Raw genomic sequence first — 26,015 nt, 5'->3', positions numbered from 1 at the left:
TGGGGACCCATCACTGTTCATAGGCTTTCTCAGGGACAAGAGGAGCTGCTGGCATTGGCCATTAAGGTTTGTTTTTTTTTCAGGGGAGAAATCAGTCCTGGGTCAAGCTCTGGGCTTGTAACTGGCCATCTGGGTTCTAGTTTGACTCAGCTCCTTGCTTCCAAGCTGTGGACCTTGGGAGAGTGGCTGTGCCCTTGGAAGCCTCAATCAGAAAAACGAAAGTGGTTGCCCCTACCACACAGGCTTGGATGTAGATGAGCTTGTACCATGTCAGGCAGTCTGTGCTGTTTATCAAATGACTCAATGAACCAGCAAATCCCTGTAGCCTCAGATGCTGGGTTTGGCTTTCAGGTCAGTTTCCTTCTTGCTTGAGTACGGGTTCAGCCACTGGTTTTCTGAAAGACTTTGAGCAAATGACCTAACTTTCTAAGGTTTGGGGGTTTTCTCCTGAGAAGAGAGAGGGATTTAGCAGACTGACTGTTCGGTGGATGATGCTGCCTTGGGGATCTGTGGAATGGACCAGGTCTCCAGGTCCTTATGAATGTTGGGCTGCTTTCCAGAACCTTCCCCCAGACTCCCGCCTCACCACCTGCATCAGGAACCTCAGGCACTCTCCTAGGAAGCCGCATCCACCTTTGCTCTCCAGTGCTGGTGGCAGTGGTGCTGGCGGCAGGCCTATTCTCAGGAAGGATCAAGGCCAACCAGGCTCTCCGGAGGCTGACGCCATCAGAGCCACCTGGAGGCCGCCACGTCAGTGACAGGTGGCGGGGTCCCCCTACCCAGGTTTTGTTTCAGCAGGTTTCAGGTGGGGCCGGAAAACTTTAACAAGTTCTCAGGTGAGCTGCTGCTGCTGCTAATTAGAGTGGTTGTGCCAAAATTCAGAATACCTTTCCTCTCTCTTTTTAAAAACGTATTTATTTGTTTAAGGCTGTGCTGGGTCTCTGACGCTGCGCATGGACTTTCTCCAGTCGCGGTGAGCAGGGGCTACTCTTCACTGCAACGTGCAGGCTTCTCCTTTTGCCGAGCATGAGCTCTAGGTGTGCGGGCTTCAGGAGTCGTGATGCACAGGCTTGGCTGCCCCGGGGCACGCGGGATTATCCTAGACCTGGGATCAAACCCACGCCCTCTGCATTGGCAGACTGATTCCCAACCACTTGTGCGTGTGCATGCTAAGTCTCTTCAGTCGTGTCCGACTCTGTGACCCTGTGGACTGTAGCCCACCAGGCTTCTCAGTCCATGGGATTCTCCAGGCAAGAATACTGGAGTGGGTTGCCATTTCCTTCTCCAGGGGATCTTCCAGACCCAGAGATCGAACCCATATCTCTTATGTCTCCTGCACTGGCAGGCAAGTTCTTTGCTGCTAGTGCCACCTGGGAAGCCCTCTCAGCCACTGGACGACCAGGGAAGGTCCCCTTTCCTTCTCTTCTTGCAGACCTGCAGCTGAAGCAAACTGGCAACTTAGGCAGACTCTGGATGCCGGTGTGCAAGCTTTCAGAGTCCCCTGGGCCCCTCTGAGGCCAGTCTTCACAGATGCAAAGAGCAGGTGTGGAGTGCTTAGTGGAACACCCATTCTGTAACTTTAACAAGCCCAGCAGCCACAGAGGGCTCTGGCATTGGAAATTTGGTGTCCTTGCACGGTCCTCATCACTTCTCCCCACCAAAAAGAGTTAAAGAAAAAGGGGATGAAGAGAGAAAAAAATGTAGAAATGAAATTCAGTAAAATGGTTTAGATGGAGGAATCCAGTACTAGTACAATTACTGGAAAGGAAAAGCATTACAACCAGTCTTCTTTTTTTCTTTTTAAACTTTTTATTTTATATTGGAGTAGAATTGATTAACAGTGTTGTGATAGTTTCAGATATACAGCAAAGTGATTCAAAACATCTATTCTTTTTTCAAACTCTGTCCCCATTTAGGTCATTACATAATATTGAGCAGAGGTCTATGTGTTATGGGCTTCCCAGATGGTACTAGTGGTAAAGAACCTTCCTGCCAACGTAGGAGACATAAGAGACGTGGGTTCGATCCCTGGGTGGGGAAGATCCCCTGGAGGAGGGCATGGCGACCCACTCCAGTATTCTTGCCTGGAGAATCCCATGGACAGAGGATTCTGGTGGACTATAGTCCAAAGGGTCTCAAAGAGTCAAACATAGCTGAAGTAACTTAGCAGCAGCAGCAGCTATGTGTTATACAGCAAGTCCTTGTCCATTCCCCAGTTTAAATGTAGAGGTTGGGGGGAAGTAAGGGAGGGAGAACACTGACCGTATGTGGGAGTCTCTGATGGCCAAGCGGGCAGCAGGCACCCTGGTGGAGGAAGACCTCAGGCTGACCGTTGGTCCCAGAGCCAAGCCACAGACTTCAGCAAGCCCCTGCCAGTGGCTGGGTGTGGTAGGGACCACAGGCTCTGCATCTGCCCTGGGGTTACAGAAAGGGGTCACTTATGCCCAAACTGGTTGGCAAGACCCAGGCCTGATCCTGTCCCAGTGGAGGGCGGGGGTGCCCTGGCTTCCCTGGCTGTTCGTTGCTCTCCCTGGCCCACACATGGCTGAGAGCTCACTCTCGCCTGGACTCTGGGGCCGATCTGGCTATAGGAAAGGCAGAAGAGGGAGTCGCAGCAACAACCCTGTCTTACAAATTTTCCTTCGAGCCCCAGCCCCCAGGCATCTTGCAGACACAGTGGGAAGAGGACCCTTCCTGAACTTGTGTTTCTTGAGGCCTGGACTTGATTCTACTTGTTTATTATTATTAGTAGTAGTATTTCATTTATTGATTTATTTAGTTGGCTGTGCTGGGTCATAGTTGCGGCATGTGGGATCTAGCTTCCCAACCAGGGACTGAACCTGGTCGCCTGCATTGGGAGCACGGAGTCTTAGCTGCTGGACCACCAGGGAAGTTCCTGGATTCTAGAGGGAGGCCTAAAGCTACAGCTGTCCTCCTGAGGGTCAACGGCTGTGGAATTGCACTTGGGGAAGATAGCAGGCACCTTAGTCCTGGTGGATTTTCTTGGCACTTATTGGCAGCCCTTGTCAGCTTTGGCATCAAACCAGAGAGAGGCTCGTTTGTGCCCATCCTTTTGCCTGGGGATTCTGAACTTTTTTTATGTATATATATAGTTCATATGAGTAGAAATAAAAATAGTTCATCCCCTCCTATTAACCAAGTCTTTCCACTGTGAACATGAGCTGCAGATGAGGCAATCCTTTGTTTGAAGGCGGGACTCCAGGTGAATGGAGGTGACACCTGCTGAATTTCCCCTCTGTGCTGTGCTCAGTCATGTCCAACTCTTTGTGACCCCACGGACTGTAGCCTTCCAGACTCCTCTGTCCATGGGATTCCCCAGGCAAGAACACCGGAGTGGGTTGCCATTTCCTCCTCCAGGGGATCCTCCCGGCCCAGGGATTGAACCCACGTCTCCTGTGTCTCCTGCATTGGCAAAGTGGATTCTTTACCACTGAGCCACCTGGGAAACCCTGAATGCCCCCTCAGAAGTTAGAAATCTCTGGTTCCTTAAGATGCTTGACTAGTGTGGGCAGACACTGCCCTTGCCCTGGCAATGGAAATGAGTGCCTTGAAATGAGAAGGCAGCCTGGATCAGGAGCTGTGGGGTGGGGTGCGGGTGCTGGTCAGGCTTCACCCAGGAAGGAGCGGCAGCCAAGCCCTGCCCAGCCCTGGGTCTTGGTTTTCTCACCTGGTAGGGAATGTTCTTTCAGCCACCAGAGGAGGTGTGTCTGTGACTACTGTCTGTTTCTTTTCCCTTTTATTTTTTAAGCCTTTGTGAGAAAAACCCCATGGTTCCACTTGTTTTCTTTGAATCGTCTTGTTGGCTGAGGTGTTTGCATGCAGAGAAACACACACTAATATTTTTCTTTTCAGCAAAACATTAATTATCCCACCCAGCAACCTTTCTGGCATTTTTTTTTTTAACCACTCCTAAGCTGTTCAGTGCCGAGGAATTTCTGTGTTTTCCCATCATTGCAGCAAGCTGACTGAGTGTCTGAGAGAGAGCTGTCCCTCGTGGATGGGGGCCCTCCCCATGCTCCAGGCTGGCTGGGAACCATCTGTTTACATCTCGTGTGGTCTTCCACCAGGCTGGGAACAAACTCACTTCTGTTTCCCCACACTTGGGACGGTGCCTGGCACATTGTATAACTGTTTGCTGCAGAAGCAGGTGAGTGAACGAACGTGGCAGACTGAAAGAAGAAAGGATGGGGACTTCCCAGGTGGTCCAGTGGTTAGGAGTCCCCCTGCCAATGCAGGGGACTTGGGTTCGATCCCTGGTCTGGGAAGATTCCACATGCTGTGGGGCAACTACGCCTGTGCCACAGCTCCTGAGCCCGCACGCCTAGAGCCCGTGCTCTGCAACGAGAGAAGGCACCGCAGTGAGAAGAGTAGCCCCTGAGCACCACGATGAAGAGCCGCCCCTGCTTGCCACAACTAGAGAAAGCCCTCAGGCAGCCATGAAGGCCAGCACAGCCAATAAGCAAATACACGCATGAAATAAAAAGAAAGGATGCTCAGCCAAGGTGCCAGGGTAACAAATGGGGCCCCCCTTTGGCCCCTGATTCAGGCCCGCCTCCCGTGTCCCACCTGCAGCCACTCTCAGCTGCCAGCCGGCTGGCACCTTCCCTGGGAGCCTGGGATGGAGGGACCAGAGGACAAAGGCAGAGCTTAGCAGTCATCCAGCAGCATCACCCCCTCTCCCAGGTCAAAGATAATGTCCGGAGAGCTGAGCTGTCTGGTCTGAGTTCCCAGCCAATGAGTGGTGGTGCTGGGACTCAGTCTCCAGGCAGGTGCTGAGAAACAAGAGCCTCTTAATTAATCCTGGGTGTTGTTGTTGTTCAGTAATGTCCGACTCTTTGGGACCCCATTGACTGTAGCATGCCAGGCCTCCCTGTCCTTCACCATCTCCTGGAGTTTGCTCAAGCTCATGTCTGTTGAGTCGTGATGATATCTAACCATCTCATCCTCTGCGGCTCCCTTCTGCTTTTGCCCTTTCTGGGTGAGGGGTCTTCTAGTCTGTCCTGCTACCACCTCTGGTGCTGAAGGGAGCAGGGAGCAGCCTCATCTGCCCCCTGTGTGGAACACAAGCACCTTTCTTCTCCTGTCCCCTTGGACCTGCAAGCATCTCTCTCTTCAGCAAACAGGGTGGTGATGGTTGTCTCCATGTTACAGAGGAGGAAACTGTGGTGCAGAGAATGGAAGCGACCTGACCGGGAGAGCAGATCAGTGCAGAGTCAGGGTTGGGGCTGTCTCTCTGACAAGTCCAGTGCCTGTGCCCCCCACCCCCACTGTGTCTCTCCTGGCCAGGCCTGTCCTGCTGCTCTGTCCCTTCCCTCCAGGAAGGACCCTGGCTTCTCTGACTTGACCTGGCTCCAGCGGAGATGCGAGATGCCCCGCTTCAGAGGGCTGTCCTGGGAGTCAAGACCAGAACCCAGCATCCCTCCTCCCAGGCCTGGCTCTGCACACAGTCCTGGAGCTGTCAGCTGTAGAATGCGGAGCTGGAGGCCTGGGGAGTCTTCAGTACACAGGACAGCAGGCTGATGCGTTAAAGATGCCACGGGGTGCCCCTCCCGCACCTCCAGGCCCTTCTGGCTGATGTTTGCTGAGATAAAACCTCCCTCCAAAGGTAGAATGTTTAGGGTGAAACCCCCCTGTAGCATTTATGCTGCCCTGCTTGGGAAAGTGGGCAGGTTGCTCACAAAAGGATTTGCTCTCAGCTCCCACTGATCTTTTTGGTTCTAAAATCGAGTATAGGGACTTCCTTGATGGTCCAGTGGCTAAGACTCCATGCTCCTAATGCAGGGGGCCTGGGTTTGATTCCTGGTCAGGGAACTAGATCCCACATGCTGCAATGAAGAGTTTACATGCTACAACTAAAGATCCTGCGTGCTGCAACTAAGACCCAGCTGAGCCAAGTAATAATATTAAAAAAAAATAATAATCAAGTGAACTGTTTCCCAGGGAGAGTGAGACCCTGGTACTAACCTGGTCCACACTCTTAACGGTAGAAGGGGGCCTCTAAGACAGGATGAGGGACGAAGCCACTGTCCTCTCAGATCTAGTGTGCCCAAATTCCTTCAGTGCTCTAGATGAAGGCAGTAATGGGGTTGCTCCATAGAAATGTGTTTTCTTAGAGACAGAACTTTTGCATCATAACCCAGCTCCACCTAGGACTGATTCCTGTTGGCTGGTTTGAGTGAGAAGCTAAGGAGAAATTTATCTGACTTTATCTGTTAGTTTGAAGCTCTATTTTTGTCTGTCTCACTCCTATGATGTAAATCTAACACTGTAATAGGTTTATATAGAGCCCTATAAAGCAAAAAGCCATGCACTCAAATCCTGCTACTACGTGGAGTTTATCTATCAATCTGCTGCCTCTGAGACCCTGATGCCCCCCAGTCAAAAGCATTTTGCACGCTCAAATAGCTGGCCCAGGTGAAACAGAGCAGGACCCTATGCTCCTTCCCCGCAGCCCCGCCCGCCCCCTGCCATGCCCTCAGCCTGCCTTTTGTCTATGGAAAAACTTTAGCTAAAGAATCAGTTTAATCAGAGAAGTGAGAAAGTGCAGAAGCAAAGGAAACAGTCCAACAAGACTAAATAATAATAGTTTAGTCATTAAGTAAAGTCAAGGACCTTTGATTCCTCGTCCAGGGCTATAGATAATGTTCTGAGCCACATCCTGTAAGCCTACTTGTAAACACTGAAACCCCCACCAGGTGGAAGAAGTTAACTATATGATGACCAGACCGCAGATTGGTGTCCCAGTGCCAGGGGGCACTTATTAGCACGCCACAATTTTAATAACTGGCCTCAAAGAAATGGGAAAAACCCGGCTCTGGAACTGAGGACTAACTGTGCTTAAGACAGTCGAGGTGATGCTGGTCAAGTCATCCTATGATGAATTTCAAGACGCCAGTCGGAGCTGACTGCGCTGCTTCTGCATGTAGCTGCCTCTCTCCACCTATGCAAGCTCTTGCCCGCTGACTCCCAGTGGGGGAGAGTTAGTCTTTGGATAAGAGTCTGCCCTCCCCCTCAGGTTGCCTGCCCCTGAAATAAAGCAAACTTTCCTTCCCTCCAACCTTGCCTTTTTATTGGCTTTGGAGTGGCAAGCAGCTGGATTCCATTTTCGGTAATTCAGGGGCTCACTGGTCTGTTCTTATCAGTGCCCTGTGCCAAACCTAACAGCTTCCTCAGCTTGGCCTTCAAGGCCCAGCACCATCTCCTCCTGCAACACTGCATTCCATGTCCCCTGGCATTGGGACACCAAGCTCTCTCCCTCCCTTTCTATCTCCCTTCCTTCACTTAGCTTCCCTGGTGGTTCAGATGGTAAAGTATCTGCCTGCAATGCAGGAGACCTGGGATTGATCCCTGGGTTGGGAAGATCCCCTGGAGAAGGAAATGGCAACCCACTCCAGTACCCTTGCCTGGAAAATTCCATGCACTGAGGAGCCTGGTAGGCTACCGTCCATGGGGTCACAAAGAGTTGGACACTACTGAGCAACTTCACTTTCACTTTCCTTCACTTAAAGAGCACCAGACCCCTTCCTGGGCTTCCTAGGTGGCGCTAGTGGTAAAGAATCCATCTGTAATGCAGGAGTTATAAGAGACATGGGTTCAATCCCTGGGTCGGGAAGATCCCCTGGAGAAGGAAATGGCACCCCACTCCAGTATTCTTGCCTGGAGAATCCCATGGACAGAGGAGGCTGGCAGGTTACAGTCGATGGGGTCACAAAGAGTCAGACACGACTGAAGCGACTTAGCATGCACACACACAGACCCTTTCCTAAGTGCAATGGACTTGCTTTCTCTTAGCTTATATTACAGGATGGACACAGATAAAAACAAATATTCAGACACAGTAAATTTAGATAAGTGTTATGCATTCAGTAAAACAGGATGATGTGCTAGAGATGTGGGTTGGGATTGAGGCCAGAGTTCTTGACCTACTCCTACACGGGCAGAGGTAAATGCCCCCGAGAGGTGGAGGCCTGCCCACAAGCCACTCCCTCAGGAAGCCTGCCTGCCTTGGGGGGCTAGCAGCCTTCTCTCCTACCTCTGGACTTTATCTCCCTTCCTGGCAGGGTGTCTGGTGGCTTCAGTACAGCCCACGCCCCATTTGCTGTTGAGCGGTGAGGTCCCCAAGGGTAGAGAAAGCTTCTCTTCCAGCCCTGTGCCTCCCACTTGCCCTGCCCATGCCAGGCACAGAGTAAGTGCTCCAGGAAGGCTTGCTGGGGGAAGATGCACAAGGATGCCTCCCACCTCTGAGGGCAGAGGGCAGACAGGGTCCAGCCCAGGGTCACTGCCCAGAAGAGAGACACTTCTGTGCCCTGGAGAGTGATGGGTTGAATGGGAGAATTCATCCCTGGTCGGGGGGTGGTAGTAGGAGGGGGCGAGTTGCATTTAAACCAGTCCAGGCAATTGTGGGACAGAACTAGCCAAATTCTTTTAAAGCTTTAAATAGTTTGCTCTGATGAGGAGCCTAAGAACAGTATCAGGACTGTTCCTTGGCTTGGAAAGGTCTGGAACTGTTTATGGGGGCAAACTTTGATGAAGAGTGGGGGTGGGGTGGGCATGCAGGGTCATTGTTTGTGGGAGAGGGTGTGTATGGTTTGGAGTCTGTGTGCAGTGGGGGCGTTTGTATGGTGGCTTTGATTGCGGTGTTGAAATGCTGGCATATGATATGAGGGTGTGTGTGTGTGAATGTGGTGACGATGTGTGTATGTGTGTGTGGTCCGTGTGTGGGTGGTGGTGCCATGGTGGCTGGGGTGCCTGTGTATGTGTGGTGCCTCCCAGCTCATGGTGCGGAGGGGATGGAGGTGCTGGTGTGTGTTTGCCCAGAGGGCAATGGAGCACTTGCCCAGGGCCCTGAGAGGGAGGGGCCCGGAGAGGAGGGGCCGAGGTGGGCTGGGCGCTGGGGCCAGCACTCTGGACACTGGAGACAACCAAAGACATCACTCTCCCCAGTGGTACCCGGGGCCCTACAGCCGAAAACCATCAGACACCCCTGCCCCTGGGTCCCAGCCCGTCCTTTGGGGGAGGCTCTTGCTTCCTCAGTTTCCCGCTGGCCTGTGGTCCCTCCTTTTTGGAGCCCTACCGTCAAGTCCCATCCCCATTCTCTCTCCTACTACTCAGAGCAGACACCACAATATTTCTGCGTTTCCTCTGGAAAAATCCCGGGAGGTCTGCTTAGGACTGCAGCAAAGCAGCCCACATCTGTGCGCAGTTCAGCTGGGGCAGCTAGAAACTCAGGCACTGGAGTAGGCTGGAGCTCGGAGCACAACAGTGCTTCCCTGTCTCTGTCTGAAGCACACAGCCAAGTAGCTAGCCCCCCACTGGTGTGTGCACATACACAGGCATGCTCTTGTACGCACCTAATTTCCGTAAGACCCGCAGAGGCCAGGCAGGGACACATATAAGCACACTGGTGAGCCAGTACGGGTGAGCGGTCCCTGAAGACACAGACACCCAATGCTCTGGGGCCCGTCCCACGTGTGGAATGCCGACCACCCCACACCCGCAGGACAACGCATGCTGATTCACTGCGCCCACACGAGGATGGGTGGCGCGTGCAGGTTGTGATTCAGTTCCAGCCACCTGGAAACCCCCACAAACAATCTCAGGCAATACCTGCCCTTCCAGGTAACAGGCCAGGCCTGCCCTGCCCAGGGAGAGAGCCAGGCCGTGCCTCTGTCCTTCCCCATCCGCTTCCCTTTCCCTGACTCAGGCTGCCCACATCTCCTCTTGGGCCCTGGCACCCCAGATTGCCTCCTCACCAGGTGATCAGGAGCTGCCCTCAGCACTTGTGTGACCCTGGGCCTCAGTTTCCTCCTTGTAAAGGAGGCGCTGGATGGGAGGGCTGCTAAGGCCCGTCCATTCCAATTCAGGACACCAAGCCTATTTCTCAAAGGCTGACTGGGCTGGGAAGAGGCCAAAGGCTCAGTCATCTGCAGAGATGGGACTGCCAGGCTCTCTGGGAGGACTGGAGGCAGGGGACTGCCTGTGTGGAGGAAGCCAGGGACAAGGAAGGTGTCAGCCTCGAGGAGCTGGCAGGCAGGCAGAGGAAACCTGCCCTGTGCTGGGATGCAAGCAAGGGGATGAGACGAGTAAGCTGCCCAGCTGTGCAAGGGTTAACCTGGGCCTGGCGGAGGGAGGCAGCCAGCCAGCCCTGCTGTTGGGACTTCCAGTGTTCTCAGACACAGGCCTGGGGAGCCTGAGGGCCCCAAGTGAGTGCCCTGAGTCGGCGAGGCTGCCGTGCTGGGGAGGCCCAGGGCTGCCTGTTTGCCTCTGACTTTTGGGTCTCCCCCTGGCTGGGCCCCTCTTCTGGACTTTTGCTTTCCATGGCAGCCTGGACCAGACCACCTGGGGGTGCTGAGCTGGGACTGAGGGCTGGTGTAGGTGGGAGTGACCCCCCCCTCCGCAGCTGCCCCTTCACCACCAAGGCTCCCTCTGTAGGGCAGGGAGCCTGAGAAACCCCTGTCCTGCACCCCAAAATCTCTCTGCAAGCCTCATAGGCTCTGAGGCCACTGTCCCACCAGTTCCCTCTCTCCCCTGCCAGGAACTCATTTCGCCCCTTGGCCAGCCCCTCCTTCTGCCTCCCAGTTTCTTCAGGCCTGCCCCTGAATCTGCCTCTTCTCCCTCAGCCAGAAACCAGGCCTCCCAGATTCCAGCAGAGCTTCCCGGTCAGGATAGGAATTTGCTCTTTAGGGCAGATGGGGGAGTGGGATGGGGGAGCGGGCCAAGGAAGGGGGAAGGGGGAGAGGACAGATGGGAAAAATAAAGTGGAAGGAGGCAACAAGAACTGACGTTTGCTTGGGCCTTGGAAGGAAAGAGGAGCAAGTTTATTTTTTAAGTTTCACTTATTTATTAATTTATTTATCTGTTTATTTTTGGCTGTGCTGAGTCTACGTTGCAGCTCACAGGCTTTCTCAAGTTGTGGTGTGTGCAGACTTCTCATTGTGGGGGCTTCTGTTGTTGCGAAGCACCGGCTCTAGGGCACACAAGTTTAGTTGCCTCGTAGCACTTGGAATCTTCCTGGAGCAGGAATCGAACCCATGTCCCCTGCATTTGGCAATCAGACTCCTTGCCACAGGACCACCAGGGGAGTCCAGGAGGGTGTGTTTAGCGCAGCTGCAGGATGCCCAGCAAGTGGGTGGCCAGGCAGTGTGTGTGGAGGGGAGCCGGAGAACTTGAGCTCCCTAAGTGCCCTTGCTTTGCTGGGCATCAATTTTCAGGCCCTGCCTGCTCCAGATGGGGCTGAATTATGTCCCTGGCCTCTCCAGCAATGTATCCCAAAGTCCTGATCATCTCAGGCGACATCAATATTCTCCAGGACCCTTGTAGGGGTGTCCTGGGTTTGGGGTTCTCTTTAACACTCTTCATCCATACACAGCGCCATCTTGATGGCCTCCGTGTCTAAAAGAATATCAAACCTCGTGGGCCTTCCTGGTTTTCCTGGGGCCCCTCCCTCTGCCTATGAGCCCAGGCTGTGCATAAATTCACTCATCTCTTTGAGCTGGAACATCACACCTATTTTCAGCTTTCTGTCCAGAAGCTATGGATAATTCTAGAATGTTCTAAACCAATCATGAGTCAACCAACCCCCTCTACCCCCCAAAATAACTCCATTGGATGGTTCAAAGCATTCTCCACTCTTCCTATTTTCAAGGTCTGGGGCAAGTTTCTTCAAGGCTTTGCACCTCAGTTTCTTATAGGCAAAACAGGGGAGGTGGTGCTAACGGTAAAGAACCTGCCTGCCTCTGTGAGAGACCTAAGAGACGTGGGTTTGATCTCTGGGTGGGGAAGATCCCCTGGAGAAGGGCAGAGCAATCCACTCCAATATTCTTGCCTAGAGAATCCCATGGACGGAGCAGACTGGTGGGGCACAGGCCGTCGGGTCTCAGAAAGTCTAGACGACTGGAGTAACTTAGCATACACACACGCATCCCCAGTAGGACAGCTGGGAGGTCAGTTTTCTCTTGAGCACCCAGTCCAGTGCCTGGTAGTAGCAGGAGGCCCTGGATCAACTTTAATTCAGCTCTCACGTTCACCCACCGTTTAGTCTTCTACAGCTATTTAAGTCCAAGAGGAGCAAGCTGACCCTGGAGCCCTGGGACAATGGGATGATGGCCTCCATTCAAGGGCAAAGTCCAGGAGTTTTTGATTAACTCGGGAACACCACTGGCTTCCAGCAGCCCAGCCGCTAAGGGGTGGATGGGGAAAGGAGGGGAGGGTGTTGAGTAAAAGTGCCGGGAGGCGATTGGGAAATTCTGAGATCCCGGAGGACAGGAGGGCCGGAAAGGCTGCAGCCAAGGCCTCTGCCACATCTCCTGGGCAGCCTTGGGAAGGCCACAGTCCAGGGGCAGCCCAGAGCCCCTGTGAGAAGGGGGGTTCCTATGGGGTTGAGAGGGCTCCTACGCTATCCTCTGCTCCTGTCCTCTGCCCCAGGTTCCTGCCCCAAACCTGAGTGCATCAGATGTGTTTCTTTCTGGACTTGACTGGGGTGAGGTCACAGTGGCTTTGGAGGGGAGGAGCTAGGCACCCTGCAGGTCAGTGCCCTGTGGGTCAGGGACTTGGCCAGAGGGCATTGAGTGGGAAGGTAGGGCTGTGTGTGGGTGGCGTCCAGAAGAACCCCAGTGTGCGCACATTAGAGGGCCTCTCAGGGATTGAGGGCCCCTCCCCTGCGTCCAGGCCCAAAGGGCTCCCCACCCACCCCTGCTCTGTTCTCCAACTCTGCTCTCCAGATGGAACATTCCACATGGTAGACATCCTGGTCTGCAGTCTCACCGATTGCCAACCTACATCTTTCCTGCCAATCTGATAAAATTCTTTAGGTTTTGTGATATCAAGTAAGCAGTTTGTTTTTCTCCCTGAGGATAAACCAAAGCTCGGGAAGATTTGAAACAGCTCATCCTCAACCTCCTGCATCCAACTCCTGCCCTCCCAGCCTCCTCCCTACCCGACCACATGGGAAATTCCCCACTTAGCCCTCCCAGTCATGTGAATGAGGCCACAACGAGTCAAAGGCAGTGGGCAAGAGGGAGGCCACCAGAGAAGCCTGAAGAACCAGCCCTTTGTGCTGGACTGGGGTCCTTGGAGGATGAGTGCATTTTTGGCGTTTTTAGAATGATTTTTTTTTTTTTTTAATGAGCAGCAGAGGGGGGAAGGGGAGGGAGGGAGGGAGAGACAGAGAGGCCAAAGGCAGGACTTGGGAAAAGAAGAGAGAGGAGGAGGGGTGAGGGTTGGAGAGGGAGGTTTTAAAGAACGTGGAAAAATGTAAAAGGAGGTAGAGAAACAGAGAGAGACAGGGCCCAGCAGGGCAATTCTTAGGACAGAGGGGAGTCGCCATGTCCATGCCTGAATGGACAGCTTCTAAAGAGAAAAGGTGCTCATATTTAGAGGTGGAGGAGTGGATGAAATGAAGGTGCCAAGAAAGAATTTGACCTCCAGTTTACACGTGGGAAAAACAGGCTTCAAAAGGGATGCAGGATGGACTTTTCTGGTGGTTCAGTGGGTAAGATCCCAATGCAGGGGATCTTGGATTGATCCCTGGTCAGGGAACTAGATCCCACATGCTGCAACTAAAGATCCTGCATGCCGCAGCTAAGACCCAGCACAGCCAAATAAGTAAATCCTTTTTTTTTTTTTTTAAGCTGGGAATGCAGCAGCTGGTGGAGATTTCTCCCCACACCGGGTACCAGGTATTGCGCTGAAAGACTTTGCAAGCAGCACCTCATTTAATCCTCACGACAACCACATGAGGCCCAGGATGTGTTATCATCCCTACTCAGTACCACTTCGCAGACAAGGAACTTTGAGAAGTCGGACACCTTACTAACACCTAACATGACAGCAATCAGCTGAGCTGCAGTGGTGGTGTGGTGCTGAGCTCAGAGCTCATGGGCACCTCCTGCTGCCGGGTGGGGCTTGGTGCAACCAACGGAGACAGCTGGAGCCGTGAGCCTGCCTGGAGGTGCCTCCAGGCCAGAGAGAGACATCACATTTGGTCCTTCCTCAGGGTCAGTTTGGAGAAGGCAATGGCACCCCACTCCAGTACTCTTGCCTGGAAAATCCCATGGACGGAGGAGCCTGGTGGGCTGCAGTCCATGAGGTCGCTAAGAGTCTAAGAGACAAGACTGAGCGCCTTCACTTTGACTTTTCACTTTCATGCATTGGAGAAGGAAATGGCAACCCACTCCAGTGTTCTTGCCTGGAGAATCCCAGGGACAGGGGAGCCTGGTGGGCTGCTGTCTGTGGGGTCGCCCAGAGTCAGACACGACCGAAGCGACTTAGCAGCAGCAGCAGCTGGGTCAGTTCAGAAGTTGATGAGCCCGTCCTCCACCATCTGACTCCCTCTGTGAAAAGACTGTTCTGCAAATGCTCCATGCCTTGGCGGACCTAGCAAACACCTTTCCTCCTCAGCTCTTTGTAGAACAGACGTCACGAGGCCTCCTGCTTCGTGATCCCATCCTCTTACGCCCCTGTTTTCCACTCAACACGCCTCATTGCAAGTCCTCTTTTCATACACTGCTTTCCCCAGGGACTACCTTCACTGAAAGTCAGACACCTGGCCCTGCGCCGGACACAGTTGAATGACGGTGCCAGCATTCCACACATACCCAGGTTCCTACAATCACGTCCAGTTCTAGAGGACCCTCTCCGTGCTTGGAACACGCAAGGAGCTGGCGAATGAGACACAGTCCTTGTTCTAGGGACACCAGACAGAGCTGGGAGAGAGATGAGTGAGTGTCTATGAATGACCTAACAGCCTAGTAATGGAGATGCAGAAGCCCCAGTGGGTGCGAACCTGGGGTGGGGTGAGGGGGATGGAGGCGTGGCAAGTCCTTGAGGGCTTCCTGGAGGAGGCGTGGACAAGAGTCTCCATCAAATTCTGGAGGATTCAGGTTTGCTATTTCCCTTTCCCCACTCTTGGGCTTCCCTGGTGCCTCAGCTGGTAAAGAATCCACCTACAGTGTGGGAGAACTGGGTTCGATCCCTGGGTTGGGGAGATCCCCTGGAGAAGGGAATGGCTACCCACTCCAGCATTCTGGCCTGGAGAATTCCATGGACTATACAGTCCATGGGGTCGCAAGGAGCTGGACACAACTGAGCAACTTTCATACACACACTTTTCCCACTCTTACCACCATTAAAAAAATAGCAATAATTCGTTTGTTAATATATTTGAAAAATACTTACTGGCTGCCCTGTATGGGTCAGGCCCTGAGTTAGTGTTGAGAACTCAGCAATGACTAAGAGCTAGTCGCTGCCCCCGTCAGAAGCTCCCAGACAAGTGAGGGCCGACTAGCAGGCAAGCGATGACCCTCACCGAGACTGCTGCAGGGTCTGCACCAAGGCAGCCCTTTCACTTGACCCTCCCTCCCTCTGCCATTTTACATGGGCTGGTGGCTCGCCCAGGGTCATGGAGCAGATAAGTAGGAGATCTGCGACCCCTCCTCAGTGCTCAGGCTCCAGACCCCCGTTCTCAGCTCTCACCAACCTGGTCCGTGCAGGAGGAAGTGGCTAGAGGTAGGCTGGCTGCCTGGGGGTGACCCGCTCCAGGGGCTGGGCTGTGGGTCTCCCCTGAGAAACTGGAACAATGCCCCTTCCTCCTGGGCTCCCTGTGGAAGGTCTGGTGCTCGATGTGGGAAGGGCTGGGGAGGTAAAGGCTCACAGGGGCAGGGTGGGTACTCTGTCCCCTGGGGCGGGGCTGAGCTGGTAGGCCAGGCCACCCCCCCACACACACCTGCGCACCTTCTCCCCCTTCCTCCATCTCCTCCCCTCTCCCTCCTCTGCCTTTCCCTTCCTGCCTGTGTTCTCCCTTCACCAGTCACCTCCTCTTTCTCCTCCTCCTTCTCCTGCTTTTCTCCTCTGAACTAATTGCTTAAGGGGTGAAGACCAGGTCGACTTGTGAAAACTCTGATCCATCGCCATGGTGATGCTAATTCAAGCTGAGTTCAAAGGAAATTGTTCCAGTTAAAACTAACAAGCTGGAGCTGGGGCCCCAGGAAGGACCGGTGCCAGGAGGCGCAAGCCCCGCTCCCAGTGAAATAGGGAAAGCAAACCCGTCACTGGCTCCTCGCACCCCAGCTCTGTTCCATTCTGTGCTCTCCCTGGGCCTTCAGATCGGCCCCAGCTGAGAAGAAACCTGAGAAGTCATTGCAGGGAGTCCTCCCGCCTCCGGCCAGACTCCACCCAAACCGCCTCAAACAACCCAGCACATTGAAGTCTTCCCTAGAAGGCCTTACCCAGCCACCCTCACCCTGCTGTCCTGAGGTTTAACCACCTTTACTACTTCTGGGGAATTTCCTCTGCCCTTCACACGATGTTTTCCATCACCTTCTAACAAGCACCAGCAGTAAAGCAGCCAGGCCCCCTGAAGTGCATGCTCTGGGCTTGGCTGTTCTCAGACTTGGTGTCTGTGACCTGAAAACCCGCTGGCTGCTGGGGTTAGTGTCCCCCCTACTTTTGGGGTTTCCTGCCATGAGAAAGCTCCCAGGGGAAGCACCTGCTTGATTTGAGCTCAGCTCGGTCGAGATGAGATAGTTGTACGGCATCACGGACTCAATGGACAGGGGTTTGATCAAACTCTAGGAGATAGCAAAGGACAGGGAAGCCTGGTGTGTTGCAGTCCATGGGGTCACGAAAAGCCAGATACGACTTAGTGACTGAATGATAACAACAAAGTCTGGCTAGTTCAAAGGATGGCCCCTGAACTGGGGGGAGATGCCTTACCAATGGACAGGGATAAGTCTTGCTTCCCAAATACAGGTGAGCAGCCTCTGTATTTTGAGTTGACCAGACCTCCCCTTCCTCCCCACTGGCCCCCACAGCACATTGCCGGGACCTCCCTCGATCTCGGCTCACATCCCGTTCAGTCTGTGTGCCTGCTCAGTCACTCAGTTGTGTCCAACTCTTTGCAACCCCATGGACTGTAGTCCACCAGACTCCTCTGTCACTGGGATTCCTCCAGGCAAGAATATTGGTGTGGGTTGCCATTTCCTTCTCCAGGGGGTCTTCCTGACCCAGGAAGTGAATTTCACATCACCTGCATTGGCAGGGAGATTCTTTACCACTAGCATCACCTGGGAAGGTTTAATGTGTCTCCCCTTTCAGTCTGGGTTGCCACAATTGTTTCTTCTCGACTCTGAGGGCAGGAATCATATCTTGTTTGTCCGGGGCCCATGAGTGGCCAGGATAACCACTGTCTACCCACTGGAACACTGAATGGGGACCCTAGTCCCTTGGGAGGGGGATGCTCTGAGGTTCACCAGATGAAGGAGGTTTGGGGAGCTCCATCTCCTGGAGGCCAGTTGAAGACCAGCAGGAGAAGCCTTTCTGGGAGGACCTGGTGGTTCCGGTCCACTGGCAGAGGCCAACCCGGGAACCCTTCCCTTGGCAGCCATCACCTCTCCCCTCCGATCTTCCAGAAGACCTCTCTCTCTTACTGAATCTCTGGTTCTTTTTCTTCACCCTGAAATATCTAGTGATCTTTCCAGGCACTGAAGAGGTACTAGTTGAGCAGGAGAAGAAATTCCTTCAGGTCATGCCCATGCGGTGCTTCTGCCTCAGCCCCAGCAATCCAAAGCACAGGGCTGGGAAGCTCCCAGGACAGCCTCATACTTAAAGAAATGAGTAACTGGGCTCTGGCTGCCCTCTGGGAGAAGGACGCCAGGAGTCAAAAGGCTTCAGATTTGCTCTCTCTTCAGATGTACCCCGAGACCTTGGGAAACCTCTTCTGCTCTTTGTTCCTCAGTTTCTTCCAGCGTAACAAAAAGATGCTTGTCTGTGGACCATGTGGAGAGGGAGTCAGGAAGCTGTAAATGCATGGCAGCACCAGCATCGGCATCAATGCCGGTGGACCCCCCTCCCCTCCCAGGGAGCTGAGGTTCAGGCCTGGCCTGTGTCCTGCACACACTCTCTGGGAACACCACCTCCAGCCCCCACCCCAAGCTCTCCTGAAAGGGGAGTTTGGTGTCTCTGGATTACAGAGGCAAAATCAGCCAGGATGGAGGAAGTGACTCAGCACGGGGGCTGGGGAAGGCCCAGGGCCAGGCCTCCCACTCCCAGGACAATCCGCACTGTGCTTTGTACTCAGCCCAGCGCCTTTCATCCCAGCATCTCAAAGCCCCTTTCAAGCTGCAGCAGTCCTGGGAGTTGGGTCATGATCTCAATTAACAGGAGAAAGCTGGGGCCCAAGCCCAGAGGAGGCAACTTTCCCCTGAATGAGGTCTTGACTCTGGTACCCAGGGAGCCCATTATTTCCTAACCACAGGCTTCTGCCCCAAGCCTAGATACAGGGACCCGTTGCAGAGCTGAGCTCGTTTGTCCTGGCCTGAACCTCCGTGATGAGGGGATCAAGGCTCTGCTCAAGTCCTTGGAGGCTTGTGTTTGCAGGGTTGGAATTTCCCAGAGGCCCATGTGGTGGGTGTCCACGCCCATCAGTGTCGCTAAGGGGGAACCTGCACACTTTGCTTTTTCAAGTGGTGGTGGGGGGCTGAGGGGGTCAGGAAAGGGGAGAGTGCACAGAAGAAGCTTTGGGTGAAGGCTCGGCAGGCTTTGGGGATCTTCTATCCTGTTGTTGTTCAGCCGCTAGGTCATGTCCAGCTCTTTGCAACGCCATGAACTGCAGCATGTCAGCTTTCCTCGTCCTTCGCTATCTCCCAAAGTTTGCTCAAACTCATGTCCATTGAGTCAGCGATGTCATCCAAATGTCTCATTTTCTGTTGCCCCCTTCTCCTCCTGCCCTCAGTCTTTCCCAGCATCAGGGTCTTTTCCAATGAGTCAGCTCTTTGCATCAGGTGGCCAAAGTATTGAAGCTTCAGTTTCAGGATCAGTCCTTCCAATGAATATTCAGGGTTTATTTCCTTTAGGATGGACTGGTTTGATCTCCTTGCTGTCCAAGGGACTCTCAAGAGTCTTCTCCAGCACCACAATTTGAAAGCATCAATTCTTTGGTGCTCAGCCTTCTTTATGGCCCAACTCTCACATCTGTACACAACCATACATTCTATCTTGGGGGAAACAGTATTATGGCCCCAGGCCTTGGGCATCCCAAGTGGTTTTAGCAACTGGTAACACTGAGTTTCTCTGGTCTTCTACCATCAGAATATTCACAGTAACAGTTCGACCAACAATTGTTGAGGCTGTTTGTACTCACCTCAAGAAGTTCTAAATCCAGCTGTGTAATCTTGGGTAATCAATTTAACTGCTCTGAACTTCAATTACTTCCTTGGCAAATGGCTCCTTGGCTCAGTGTCTGAATCCCAGCCCTGCTAATATTGCAAAGGGGAGACGCACTGCAGAGCACGGGGGGCGGGGGGCTGGCCAGAACCTTCTTCCCTTCTGTCCAGGAATGAAGCACAGAGAGGCGATGTGGAGCGCTCTAGGCCGCACAGCCAAGAATAGAACCCAGGCCGTGAAGAAGCCTTCAAAGGGCATCCATCCCTGCCTCTCTAAACTTGGATGATGCAGCTTGCCTGCTTGCTGACTCAGAGTGAAGAAAGGCGGAGCCGTTGACCTCAGCAGGTGGGAACAGAGAGGGAGTGGGAGGGTGGGGTGTCGTGGGGAAGACGGGGGCAGAGGAAAATCCGGATGTTGCACAAAGAGAAGGGGTGAGGGTGGGAGGGGGAGGTTCCATTTTAATGAGGCATCAGCAGAGGAGAGGGGCTGACTCCCTGGACAGAAGGCTGCCCGCCCCCGTGATGATGCTCCACGCTCTGGGATCAAAGCTGCCCTGGGCATCATTCCCTGGGAACCGTGTAACAGTGCTGGGCCCACTACCCCTGAGCTTCCCACGGGGCCTGACTGATGCAGCTATACCCAGCCCACCACCCCCACTGGTTTCTGAAGCAGCCTATTCCAGCCCAGTTGTCCTTTCTATGCCTCCAGCTTGGGTTGCTGACTCAGGCAACTGGGTTGATGTCCATGGATGCCTGTGGCTGCAGACCAACTGTCTCATCGATGCCAGGTTGCCCTCTCTGGTCCTTGTTGCTGCCCCAGCCTCAGCTACCACCTCCATCTCTTAGTGTCTTTGAACATGGCTCTGGACGCAGCCAGGTGTATTTGCTCAATAATCTTGGTATCTGACTCAGTCCTGCCCTTGTCCTTGGTTCAGCTCAGTCCAGTTCAGTCCAGTCTCAGTCATATCCGCCTCTTTGTAATCCATGGACTGCAGCATGCCAGGCTTCCCTGTCCATCACCAACTCCTGAAGTTTACTCAAACTCATGTCCATTGAGGCGGTGATGCCATCCAGCCATCTCATCCTCTGTCATCCCCTTCTCCTCCTGCTTTCAATCTTTGCCAGCATCAGGGTCTTTTCCAATGAGTCAGTTCTTCCCATCAGGTCGCCAAAGTATTGGAGCTTCAGCTTCAGCATCCAGTCCTTCCAGTGAACATTCAGGACTGGTTTTCTTTAGGATTGACTGGTTTGATCTTCTTGCAGTCCAAAGAACTCTGAAGAGTCTTCTCCAACACCACAGTTCAAAAGCATCAATTCTTCAGCTCTCAGCTTTCTTTATAGTCCAACTCTCACATCCATACATGACTACTGGAAAAACCATAGCTTTGACTAGACGGACCTTTGTTGGCAAAGTAATGTCACTACTTTTTAATATGCTGTCTAGGTTGGTAATAGCTTTTCTTCCAAGGAACAAGTGTCTTTAAATTTCATGGCTGCAGTCACCATCTGCAGTGATTTTGGAGCCCCCCCAAATAAAGTCTTTCATTGTTTCCATTGTTTCCCCATCTATTTGCCATGATGTGATGGGACCAGATGCCATGATCTTAGTTTTCTGAATGTTGAGTTTTAAGCCAACTTTTTCACTCTCCTCTTTCACTTTCATCAAGAGGCTCTTTAGTTCTTTGTTTTCTGCCATAAGGGTGGTGTCATCTGCATATCTGAGGTTATTAATATTTCTTTTGGCAATCTTGATTCCAGATTTTGCTTCCTCCAGTCCAGCGTTTCTCATGATGTACTCTGCATATAAGTTAAATAAGCAGGGTGACAATATACAGCCTTGACGTACTCCTTTCCCAATTTGAAACCAGTCTGTTGTTCCACGTCCAGTTCTAACAGTTGCTTCTTGACCTGCATACAGATTTCTCAGGAGGCAGGTAAAGTGATCTGGTATTCCCATCTCTTGAAGAATTTTCCACAGTTTGTTGTGATCTACACAGCCAAAGGCTTTGGTGTAGTCAATAAAGCAGAAGTAGATGTTTTTCTGGAACTCCCTTGTTTTTCAATGATCCAACAGATGTTGGCAGTTTGATCTCTGGTTCCTCTGCCTTTTCTAAATCCAGCTTGAACATCTGGAAGTTCACAGCTCACATACTGTTGAAGCCTGGCTTGGAGGATTTTGAGCATTACTTTGCTACTGTGTGAGATGAGTGCAATTGTGTGGTAGTTTGAACATTCTTTGGGATTGGAATGAAAACTGACCTTTTCCAATCCTGTGGCCACTGCTGAGTTTTCCAAATTTGCTGACATATTGAGTGCAGCACTTTCACGCATTATTTTTTATGATTTGAAACAGCTCAACTGGAATTCCATCACCTCCCCTAGCTTTGTTCCTAGTGATGCTTCCAAAGGCCCACTTGACTTTGCATTCCAGGATGTCTGGCTCTAGGTAAGTGATCACACCATTGTGGTTATCTGGGTCATGAAGATCTTTTCTGTATAGTGAAGGTGAAGTCGCTCAGTCGTGTCCGAATCTTTGTGATCCGTGGACTGTAGCCCACCAAGTTCCTCTGTCCATGGGATTCTCCAGGCAAGAATACTGGAGTGGGTTGCCATTTCCTTCTCCAGAGGATCTTCCTAACCCAGGGATCGAACCCAGGTCTCCCACATTGCAGGCAGACGCTTTAACCTCTGCACCACCAGGGAAGTTCTTATGTGTAATCCTGCCACCTCTTCTAATATCTTCTGCTTCTATTAGGTCCATACCATTTCTGTCCTTTATTGTCCCCATCTTTATTAGTTATTTATTATTATTATTATTGCCCTTTGTATAGGCAGGCAAGTGAGTGCAGCAAATCTGGCCCTTTCCCCACATGGACCTTTTTCAAATCTTTGTTCTGGGTTGACCCCTCTGAGTCCTGCCATTAGCTTCCCTACCTGTGAGACTTCTTCCTCTCCGGTGCTGGGGCAGTGGGCCATAGAGAGGCCAGCTGGGGCCAGGAGGCCCAGCTCTGCCTCGGGTCTGCATATCCTGGCGGGGGTGGGGTGGGGTGGGGTGGGGGTGGCGCAGGAGTGGGAGTGAGGGAGGGGGAAACATGGCCAAAGACAGGCAGCTGGGAGTGTCTCAGCCTGGTCTGGAAGACTCATTAGGGTGGGATGGATGGAAAGGGTTCCGAGAAAGGAGGGGAGCTGGGCTTGGGATCAAAATCGTAAGGGGAAAAGAATTTGAACTTTCTTCTGGGGTTTGTGAATTCTAGAGAATGGTTTCTTCAATATGACCTCTCTGATTCTTATCTGAAGTTCTTAAATGCCTTCCCATTTCAGCCTCCCCGACTTCCTCAGCTCCGAGTCCCCATCGTCTTCTCTTCTAGTCTTGGGCTTAACATTTTTCTGCAATATTTTTTTTTTTCAGTCTTTGGATGGGTATAAATTCTTGCATTTTGCAGATGAAAAAACAGAGATCTAGATTTGGTGATTTACTTTAACAGACACAGCCAGCAATATTAGAGCTGGGAAACTGACCAAGTCCACCTGGCCCCAAAGCCATGCTCCCTCCATTTCACTGTCATGCGTACGTGCGGCCTGTGTGTGTGTATGATTTCCCCGAAGGCCTTGGAGGGTTGTTTACTGGCTTCTCTCCCTTCCCTCTGTCCCTCCCTCCTTCCTTTCTTCCCCCTCCCCTTCCTCTTGTCTCTCTCCCTTCTGGATGATGTAATGTGCTGTCTTTGTGCATGACAAGTTTTCTTTCCAGGCCTGTGAGGAACAGAACCGCTGGCACTGGTCTTTCCACAGTTTCAGGACACCCAATAGCTAGCCCTGTCTTGGGAAGAGGGAGGTGGTTTTGTAACTCTTCCCTGGTATTGCAACAGTCTTGGCACCAATGTTGGCCTCTAGGTGGAAATAAACAATTTTTTGAAAAAGTGAAATGGAGAAGCAGGAAGGTCAGGGGACCTGTGTGCCTGGTTTGACTCAGCCTTTTACAGATTGTATGACCTTGGGCGACCCTCTGAACTTCAGTTTCCTTAACTGTATGATGGGGATAACAATACCATCAGCCTCCCAGGAGTTGGGTTAGATGACATACTGTGCATTAACATGCTTGGTAAATTGTAAAAAGTCGAGTGTCTAAATGTCAACCCGGGGAGTGAGGGATGTTTGGATTTTGCTCCCCCCGAGTTATTCTGACAGTGACATCAGAAGAACAGCATCCTTTTGACACTCCCAACAGAGACAGGATCTAGTTGGATGGATCTTTCTTGATGGTAATTCTTATTATGGTGGAATGAACTACTCAGTGTCCTGTCCTCTCTTCATCAAGAGGATATTAGGCATTAGCAGAAGTCCAATTAGTCATTCCAGTTGCTGAGAACACTTAACAACTGATGCGGTGGTGCTTCCACTGCCAGCCAAGCTTGGGAACAAGTGATGCTTTCTTAGATGCATTCATGCTGGGTTCTTGTTTTATAGGGGCAGGGTTAAAATCAGGTGAAGAAGAGAAATAGCCCTTCTAGGATGAGACCAGGCTGTGTTGGCTCTCGGGGGAAAATGAGAGGTCCCTGTGAGTGGAGGCACGCTTAGTTCTTGGTCAGTAAGGACACCGGCTGGAGTTCTCTGGTGGGAGGCTGAGTAGTCAGGGAACCCACTGCTGCTCTCCTAGACTAACCCCTGCTGCCAAGAGGGCTTCCCTAACGGCTCAAATTGTAAAGAACCTGGCTGCCAGTGCAGAAGATCAGGGCTCAGTCCCTGGGTCGGGAAGATCCCCTAGAGAAGGACATGGCAACCCACTCCAGTATTCTTGCCTGGAGAATCCCATGGACAGAGGAACCTGGTGGGCTACAGTCCATCACGTCACACAGAGTCAGACATGACTGGGTGACTGAGCATGCACGCATGCATGTGGAAAAAGACATGAGTCTTTTCCCATTTTCTTGCAGGGAATTCTGCTGAGATGGGACTGAAGGAGTACAGACTCCTGATGGCCTACCAAGTGGGGTCACCATGGTTACTGGTGGCAGAAGAGGGATCTGGAGGCCAGAAGTGGTGGAAATGATCACCGCACTCTGCCTGTTCAGTGGAGAGACTGAATTCCCTAATGGCTGTTCACAGGTTCAGTTCAGTTCAGTTCAGTCATTCAGTCATGTCCGACTCTTTGCAACCCCATGGACTGCAGCACACCAGGCTTCCCTGTCCACCAACACCTGGAGCTTGCTCAAACTCATGTCCATCAAGTTGGTGATGCCATCCAACCGTCTCATCCTCTGTTGTCCCCTTCTCCTCCCGCCTTCAATCTTTCCCAGCATCAGGGTCTTTTCCAGTGAGTTCACAGGTTAGCAAGGAATGACTTTTGAGAAATCTGAGTAATGTCATATCAAGTAACGTCATATGCTCCAAATAAAATATTTTCGAACACTCACTCTGGCTGTAGGTAGTTGTGTTGGAAACAGACCCAATTAGGTCATCATTCCTCCTTATTGCCTTAGACAGAACGGACCAACTGCTGATATATGGTTGTCTTAATATGCTCTTATATTTCTGAACATGAAAGTCATTCAGTGGTGTCCAACTCTTTGTGACCCCATGGACTATACAATCCATGGCATTCTCCAGGCCAGAATACTGGAGTGGGTATCCTTTCCATTCTCCTGGGGATCTTCTCAACGTTGGGATTGAACCCAGGTCTTCCACCCTGCAGGTGGATTCTTTACCAGCTGAGCCACCAGGGAAGCCCAAGAATACTGGAGTGAGTAGCCTATCCCTTCTCCAGGGGAGCTTCCTGACTCAGGAATCGAACTGGGGTCTCCTGCATTGCAGCCGGATTCTTTACCAACTGAGCTATGAGGAAGCCCTCATATATTTTTAAGGGAAGCCCTCATATTTCTGGGGATGATGATACCACATATCCTTCCATTCATTTACTCATTTATCTGTCCATCCATCTGTCCACTATTCATTGAAAGATAAGTAGGACAGGGAGGTCTTCCTTTAGTATCTCAGGGTATTTGTCTTTTCAGGGATTCCAATGCCTAACCAACAGAAGTAATTTCTAACATCTAATCTAAATGTCTAATATCATCTAATGTCTAAGTGTTGTAAGTAAAGGTAAAGATAAATCAGGGTCATTTACTCACTCATTCACTCATGCATACATGAATGCATACATTTATTCCACAAGTATTTTTGAGTGTGTCCTCTGATCTAGACAAATTGGAAGATGTCCCTGTATTTTGGACAAGTTCCTTAACCTCTCAAGCTCACTAGATACCTTTGAAGGCATTACAAATGTGGTCAAATCAAGCTAACTTGTGGGGGCTTCCCAGGTGGCTTAGTGGTAAAGTATCTGCCTGCCAATGTAGGATACTCAGAAGGCCTGGGTTCGATCTCTGGGTTGGGAAGATCCCTTGGAAGAGGAAATGGCAACCCATTCCAGTATTCTTGCCTGGAAAATCCCATAGACAGAGAGCCTGGCAGGCTACAGTTCCAGGGGTCACAAAGAGTCAGACACAGTTGGGTGAATGAGCATGCACGCAAGGCTCATTTGTACATATTTGGACAAAAGAGAGCTCTCACAATTCCGTTTGTTTAAGGAGCTCAAAATATCTAAGGGCACGGTCACTTCCCAGAGGAGCAATTGTTTGCTGAAGGTTCATCCCAACTGGCAAAGGTCAGGCCCCAGAATTCCTAATCATCAGCCACGACACCTTGTCTAAAGGAGCAGGTGAACAAACTGCTCCCGCTTTGCCTCTGTCTGAACTTGCTCCCTGCCCTGCCCTTGGGTTCCCACTCCCCACCCCTTGCATCCTTTCAGCTTCCACACCTTATTACAGAGGTGATGGGGGAGGA

General features: G+C 52.0%; 1 long non-coding RNA gene across 1 annotated transcript; it reads left to right on the top strand.

Annotated features, from left to right (window-relative positions):
* The first annotated feature begins 719 nt into the window (after positions 1–719).
* LOC138420917 (uncharacterized) lies at positions 720–24,588 on the top strand. Its single transcript, XR_011249360.1, has 6 exons — positions 720–836; positions 3,979–4,168; positions 13,650–14,738; positions 19,350–19,524; positions 21,532–21,624; positions 24,110–24,588. It is a non-coding gene; the product is annotated as an uncharacterized lncRNA (long non-coding RNA).
* Positions 24,589–26,015: the final 1,427 nt, after the last annotated feature.

The sequence above is a fragment of the Ovis canadensis genome, chromosome 15 (assembly GCF_042477335.2).
Source record: "Ovis canadensis isolate MfBH-ARS-UI-01 breed Bighorn chromosome 15, ARS-UI_OviCan_v2, whole genome shotgun sequence".
NCBI classification, from domain to species: Eukaryota; Metazoa; Chordata; class Mammalia; order Artiodactyla; family Bovidae; genus Ovis; species Ovis canadensis.
This window is presented reverse-complemented; position numbering and strand designations above follow the sequence as displayed.